Source organism: Saccopteryx leptura, chromosome 1 (genome assembly GCF_036850995.1).
Source record: "Saccopteryx leptura isolate mSacLep1 chromosome 1, mSacLep1_pri_phased_curated, whole genome shotgun sequence".
NCBI classification, from domain to species: Eukaryota; Metazoa; Chordata; class Mammalia; order Chiroptera; family Emballonuridae; genus Saccopteryx; species Saccopteryx leptura.
The window spans coordinates 71787652-71795481 of record NC_089503.1 but is presented as its reverse complement, the minus strand read 5'-3'; the positions used below and the strand labels follow the sequence as shown (position 1 = coordinate 71795481).

The 7830-nt window shown below is 41.1% G+C and overlaps 1 pseudogene; it reads right to left on the bottom strand.

Moving 5' to 3' along the window:
• Positions 1-706: 706 nt before the first annotated feature.
• On the bottom strand, positions 707-3281 carry LOC136388063 (ras-related protein Rab-11A pseudogene; annotated as a pseudogene).
• Between the last annotated feature and the right edge of the window lie 4549 nt (positions 3282-7830).

Genomic DNA, 7830 nt, shown 5'->3' with positions numbered 1-7830 from the left:
ATGCATGCTCACCGACCTGAGTGCAGGCTCACCAACTTGAGTGTGTGGTCGCCAGCTTGAACGCAGGGTCACCAGCTTGAGTGTGGGAGCATTGAAATGATTCCACGGTCAATGGCTTGAGCCCAAAGGCCGCTGGCTTGAGCAAGGGGTCACTGGCTTGGCTGGAGCCTGTGGGTCAAGGCATGCATGAGAAGCAATCAGTGAACGACTAAGCAACGCAACTATGAATTGATGCTTTTTATCTCTTTCCCATCCTGTCTGTCAGTCTCTATCTCTAAAAAAAAGTATCTTCCAGAATAATGGAAAATTTTCAAACTCTGCACTGAGAGAAGAGTGTATGAATTATAAGCTGCTCATTATAAGCTTCTCTGTGGCAAAGTGATAGCTTATTTCTAAAGTCTTCTTAGTTTAATTTGATCAAGACCAACAGGTCCTAGATTCAAGTGATCAGGTTCTATTATGTCCTAGAGTGACAGGAAAAAGTAAGCAATGAATGAGGAATCTGAATTTTCAATTTATTAAACTAAGGCTGGTGAAGCCACCACATTAAAAAAGAAGCTAAAATCAAAAGACTTAAGACATGGAAGATTTGTTAAGTATGAGAACGTAATAAAACACAAAGTGACCACCAGAATTACAAATTTATTTAAATTTCAGACCTGGGAAATGGACTATACACAGCCTTCTAGGGGAGAAGAGAAATGTCTTACATGTTTTGAAAGCACTGCACCTTTGGTTTATTTTCAGTAATTGGTGGAACATGAATAGGAACTACATTGCTGCTTAGAGACACAGTTTCATGTCTGTCTGACATTTACTTCTGGGAAACAATGTGATAGATCCCTGTCAGAATTGTATAAAAAGCAGCCTCTGCATTTGTAGAGAGGAGGGCTGATGGTTCCATGAATGACAAACCATTCTCTTCTGCAAAAGGTTTTGCTTCGTTTGTGAGAACTGCTCTGAGATGACACAGATCATTCTTATTGCCCACAAGCATGACAACAATGTTACTATCAGCGTGATCTCAGTTCTTTCAGCCATTGCTCTACATTTTCAAACCATCAATTTTCAACTGGTGTGCCGCAAGAATTTTTTAAAACATGCAATACCTCACTATTTAGTCAGGAGCACTGACCTCTTTCCCCTGAGATTGTCAAATTAAAAAATGACAATAGCCAACACAACAATAGCAATCTTGTGTGAATGAATCAAAATTATACCTATATTTTTGGTCAGATTGGCAAAAAGTATATTTTTTGATGTGCCATAGAATTTTAGTAGTTTATGTGTGCCATGAGATGAACTTTGTTGAAAATTGCTGTCATAAAACATAAGGTACCTATAGTCCACATCTTATGCTGATGTTATTGTTTTCCCATTAACTTGGATGCTTCTTGTTGCAAAGTTTACTCCAATGGTGCTCTCAGTTTTGAGAGTAAAGTTATTTTGATTAAATCGAGTTAAGACATTACTCTTTCCAGCACCAGAATCTTTGATAAGGACAACTTAACTTTGATAAGGTAGTCATACTCATCGTCACTGGTGCCCACTGCTCGGATCAGGAGTGAAGGAGTGGGACCAGCCGTGGTACCGGTGGGACTGCTGCAGAGTAACCAGAGCTTCAGTTGCCAAAGGGTGAAGAATCCCTCCTATTTATGTATATGTCTTACCAGTCTTTGTAGACTCCTTCAAAGCAGGCTAACATTTGCTTACCTCTTCAGATCTCTCCTGACGGTGCCCTGATTCCCCTCCCTTTCCCTCTCTAATTCACTACGCAACCAATATTCCTTCCATGCAGAACTCCTTGCTAGTCCTTACATGTGCTAGGCTCCTTCCAGCATGTGCTTCTGCACACACAATTTCCTCTGATGGAACACGCTTTCCTTCTTTGCCTTGGAGAACTAGGACTCTTTTTGGAAGGCTCCACTCAAAGTTACTTCCTCAGTTAAGCCCTCCTTGACTTCTTTGGGTATTGAATGTTTATGCCTTCTGGTCCTTGGAAACTCTGAGTATATCTGTTAGCTGCTTATCATCTTGGATTTATCTATCATTTATTTATTTATTTATTTATTTTTGTGGGTCTATAAGCTCTGGGGCAAAGTCCTCATTTTATCTGTCCAGATCTTTAGGGCCTTCTACCTTTGCCTGAAATAGGCCTTCGATGGAAGTATGTTGAATACCTTACTTACTATCTGAAATACCACATGATTCTTAGACCCTCCTGTCACACACACACACACACACACACACACACACACACACACACACACACACACTATCTCATTTGTCCTTGCTAGAATTTCCCCCAGTGCTCCCTCCTTGGTTTGAAGGCACTGAGACTTTGGTTAGGACACAAATGTTATGCACTGGATGAAGAATCGAGGAACCCATATCTTAGTTCTAACTCACCCTGCAATTAGCGTTGTGACCTTGGACAGATCATATCAGCTCTCTAGGTCTGGTTATCTCTATTGATAAGGTAGAAGTTGAACTCAATCCAGATGATAAATAGATTTTCTTCTTCATTCAGTGATAAACTTCAATCAAATGGTAGTGGCCTCCCAGAGAGCTTCATTGAAGATTGTGAAGCTCAGGGCGGGAAAGACACTTAGCTAGAAAGAATATAGTGAATGTTTCTGACCATTTAGCATAGAAGTTGGAAGTGGGCACATCTGCCTGTTACTTGCTGATATTCAAAGGGATAGGTTCTCAAGTTCCTTTTAGCTCAAACACTCTGCATTTTATGATCCATGCAAGATTATATGTAAAGTCAGTTCAATTTTGCTCAGGAGGCACATGTCAGGTGTCTGTTTCATGCTATGTACTGAGTGGTGCAAGATAAAAAGAATAAATAATGCATGCTTGTTGTCTGTAAGGGACTTTGGGTGATTAGTAGAGGTAGGTGATAAGTAGTGTCTCCATTTAGCAGATTATGGAAACTGAGGTTCCAACCAATGAGTGGAAGAACTAGTTTCAGACTAGTTTGATTCTAAGTGCTTTATATTGTTCCACTATCTCTCACTACCCTTCACTTAAAAGAGTGTTTCCCATGCCTGATGCATCATAGCAGAGGGCCAGGATAAAGAGTGGACAGTATTAGACGCCTAAAGGAAGGAGTATAAAATGAAACAGAAGAGTCACAGAAGGAAACAAATTTCACCTATTGTGTGAGGGTTGGTCTTGGCTTCAGTACAGGAAGGCTTCATCAGGCCACATTCACAGGCAAACACATTTCCTTTTGTCACATGAGCCTCAACTCGAAGATCTTGTTCCCTTAACATTAATGGGGTTGGAAAGAGGTAACAACCCTTCTGGAAAGATAGAATGCAGGATAATGATTTAAATCAAATCCCATGAATACATATCAGGCCATATCCTTGTGTCACAAAGGTGCCTATCGAACACTACCTGAGGGAATGGTCCTATGAACTTGTGAGGTTTAGAGGAGAACTTTTATATCCATTTGGTTTGAAAAAGCCATGATTTTCTAAGTAAGAGCAGATGGCTGTTTTCTAGGCCATGTGGATGCATCTCAATGGAGGTGGGGGGTGATCATAAATCCAGAGTGTGGTCTCTGGACTCCACATGTTCAGATTCTTAATGGTGACCAGGCTCTGAGAAAACAGTTCATGTCACTAGACTCACACAAGGCAGACAGAAATGAAGAAAGGAAGTCAGTGATTTACCATAAATTTTAACACTATATGCAATACGCATACTAACATCAAATGTTCCAGTAAAGTTGGCCAGCAAGGTCACCTCCTTTGTGATACTGACAGACCTGGGAAACCAACCAATGGTCAGAGGGTCACTAAGGCAGAACCCAAAGTTGGAGAAAAAAAGATTCAATGAACCGAATGTGATAATTTACTTTTGGCTGCAGCAACATTAATGTAAAACATAGAACATGTTGGAGCTGGAAGAGACCCGGTTCACCTTAGCCTACTCTCTCATTGCACAAAAGGAGAAACTGAGGCCCAGAAAGGAGAACTGAGTAGCCCAAGCTCACAGCCACTTCCTTTTCATCCTACGAACATTTATAGAGTGCCAATCAAGAATAAAGTCTCATTTTAAGCAAAGTGGATTCCTTCATAAGCTGAAAAGTCTAGCTCGGAAGAAAAGACATGAATAGAGTCAATTCCCATACAGTATGATTAATGCTCTAAGATGGGTTGGCAAAGATTTTCTATTAAGGGCTGGATAGTAAATATTTTAAGCTCTGTGGGCCAGAGTCTCCGTTGCAACTCCTAAACTCCATTGTTGTAGCACAAAAACAGTCATAAATAAGATGTAAATAATAAACGTGGCTGCATTCCAGTAAAATTTTAATTATTGGCATTGAAATTGAAATGTAATATTATGTTCACATGGCATGAAATATTTTTTTCTTTCGGCTTTTCTCCCAGCCATTTAAAAATGTACTACTATTCTTAACTCATGAGCCTACGGTAACAGGCGGCAGGCTGGATTGAGTCTGCAGGCAATAGAGTGCTGACCCTGAGGATCAGAGGTACCAAATGATTTTTCACCACCCCTGAAAGTCTGATCTAGTTGTTGACCAGATATAAGGAGGTAAAGAGTATACGCTTGTCAGTGTCGCTCTGAACAGCAGGGCCACAGCAGCGGGCTCTGTCCAAAGAACAGTAAATGATAAGAAGAGGCCCGAGAGCCAAGCTCATCCCCACCCCGCCTCTATTTCCGATTAAACACCAGATGCTTCTAGAATCTTGAGAAACTTTCATTTATTTACTTTTCACATTACAGAGACTCAATTTTGTGCTGTTTAAATGTAGATTCCTCTGCACAACAGCTGGCCCTTTCCAAAGTTTACGTACAGCCAGGGTTAGAGGGAATCAAATGGCTATGGTACTCAGTCCCTCTAGGGTTCTAATTTTTTTACAGCATTAGGGTGCCCTATGTGTGGCTCTGGGGGAGACTGACTACCTTCCCTAGTAGATGTGAGCATATAGGCAGTATCTTACTAATCTTTGTATGCCTAGTCCTTCAGAGAAGAGTTTGACCCTTCATCATCACTAGGCTTTGTCATAGGCAGTTTCCCTGATGAAAAAATATGTGCTTTTTTCACCTTATAGGAGACTTCTCTGGGTCTCAGTCTCCTCGTCTGTAAATGGACATTGTAAGGCCAATAGCCGCGGCCACCATCACAGCCGCCTGGCCTGTGCAGGTTCGCATTTGATTTGGACAGATGATAATGAAACAATGGAGCCAAGAACTGGTGGGCCATTACATTTAATCCAAGCTTGCACTGGTGGGCAAGAAATACACACAGTGGGAAAACACTTCCCTTTCCATTCAGGGCTCCCAAAATCACTGACTTATCCGAGTATTCCTAGAATCAAAGGTTTGTACCTCACCAGCCTTATTCATCTCTGTTCCCCATCTCCTTCTCTCTGCACAAACTCTGCACAAACTGGCTTCTTCTTCAGCACTCTGCCATCTTGGCTGCTTCTCCTCTGCAATGCTAATTTCAGAAACTGAAGAGCGTGAGCCCCCGCTCTGCCCCATTTTATAGTGTAGAAATCAAAAGCTTTAAGCCAATATCAAATAAGGAAGTCTCTGATACAAAGTCACTTATCTAAGGCATAAATGGGATTCCTCATAAGAGTGCACCACCCCACATCATGCAACAGTCAAGGGTGTGAGGAAAAGCTTAGTTTTGAAAAGATCTTAGTATTAAAAGGGTGGGAAAGGCTTAGTCTTAAAATAAGCCTTAGACCAGGGATAGTTAACCTTTTTATACTTACCGCCCACTTTTGTATCTCTGTTAGTAGTAAAAATTTTTAACCGCCCACCGGTTCCACAGTAATGGTGATTTATAATGTAGGGAAGTAACTTTATAAAATTTATAAAGCAGAGTTACAGCAAGTTAGAGTATATAATAATAATTACTTACCAAGTACTTTATGTAGGATTTTCACTAAGTTTGGCAGAATAAATTTTTATAAAACAACTTACTGTAGTTAAATCTATCTTTTTATTTATACTTTGGTTGCTCCGCTACCGCCCACCATGAAACCTGGAACGCCCACTAGTGGGCGGTAGGGACCAGGTTGACTACCACTGCCTTAGACTATGACTTTGCCAGCTTACAGCCTGTCTCCCACACTCAATGCAAACTATATGCAAGCAAACATATATATCATATTTACAAACTTATTTGACCACCTGACCAGGCAGTGGCACAGTGGATAGAGCGTTGGAATGGGATGTGGAAGACCCAGGTTTAAGACCCCAAGGTCGCCAGCTTGAGCACGGGCTCATCTGGTTTGAGCAAAGCTCACCAGCTTGGACCCAAGGTTGCTGGCTCGAGCAAGGTCTGCTGAAGGCCTGTGGTCAAGGCACATATAAGAAAGCAATCAATGAACAACTAAGGTGTTGCAATGAAAAACTGATCATTGATGCTTCTCATCTCCATTCCCATCTGTCTGTCCCTATCTATCCCTCTCTCTGTCTCTGTAAAAAAAACAAAAAAACTTATTTGACAGACATAATAATATCACCCACAATATAGGCTTTTATGAGCTCCCATGTTTGATAGTACTCTGTGAACTGTCAAACACTAACCATATACAGGCAAATGATCTTATACCTGCCACCACTTGCTCCATCCCCACACTCAAAAAAGCTACTGTATCTTTCTGGCTCTCATTTTCCTTATCTCAAAAGCCAGAAAGGTGAATTTAATGCTTATAAATCCCCTTCCAATTCTACCCACGCTGGCCCTGTGCTTTGTTAGGAAAGGAGTTTTTCACTATGTGGAGAGCAGTTTTGCATTACAATTGCAGGTGAAAGGCAGGAGCAAAGAGTCCAGATATGAAAAAACAACAACAACAAAAAAGGGAACCTTAGCCTTCTTCATTTGCTGTCCAGGATAAAATGTCCATTTCTGTACAAAGCAAAAGAGCCATGTTCTCTGGCATAGTCCAGATTCGCTTTATCTGATGAGTTTGAGATTCTCACCAGCCTTACTTTTCCCTCCTTATCAGAATCAATCAATGCATGGAAATATAGATGAGATTATCCATCCAGCAATTTTTAACAAGAGGCTCTCTGCCCAGATACTTCAGTGTGGAACACACACTGTTTGCTCTTCATGCTTTCTTACCTCTGTGGGAGTGACAGCATCCACAAAGCTAAGGCATGTCCCGTAACATCAGGGGCCACACAGACTTTCTTCCCTTCTGTCTCTCATTTTCACGTTTATAAAGCATTGTGTAAGTACACTGATCAGTAGGTGAAGTGTTCTCTTACCCTCTAAGGAAAACGACCTTGTGTTTTAAAATTTTTTTAAAGTTGAATTTATTGGAGGTGAAATTGGCTAAAAAAAACTATACAAGTTTCAGGTGCATCATCTATATACTGCACTGTGTGTTCAGCATCCAAGAAAGTGACCTTGTTTTCAAGGAGCCAATGTGGGATAAGAGTGGGTACAGGGCTGGCCTGGCAAACGGGTGCAGGTGAGGCAAGTGGGAAGATTAGAGAAAGCTGTTTCTCTCCCTCCTCCTGGGTAATAGGGATCCAAACCCAGGGCCAATCCTATGGCTCTGAAGGTTGTTTTCTACAAAGGAGAATGGGTCTTGGTAGGGCTGTCTGATTTACTAGACATCTCTGGTGTCTAAGAGATGGGGGTAGGCCTCTAACAACAGGCAAATTGGAAACCTTATAAATTCTCTTGTGACCTATATCTTTTTGGCTCACAAAGATAAACTAATTTACAAAAAAATAGACTGTATAGTAGAGCACAGTTTTCCACAACTACAGGGGTCTAAGAAACACTTTTCAAGATATGTGGATATTCAGTACATATTA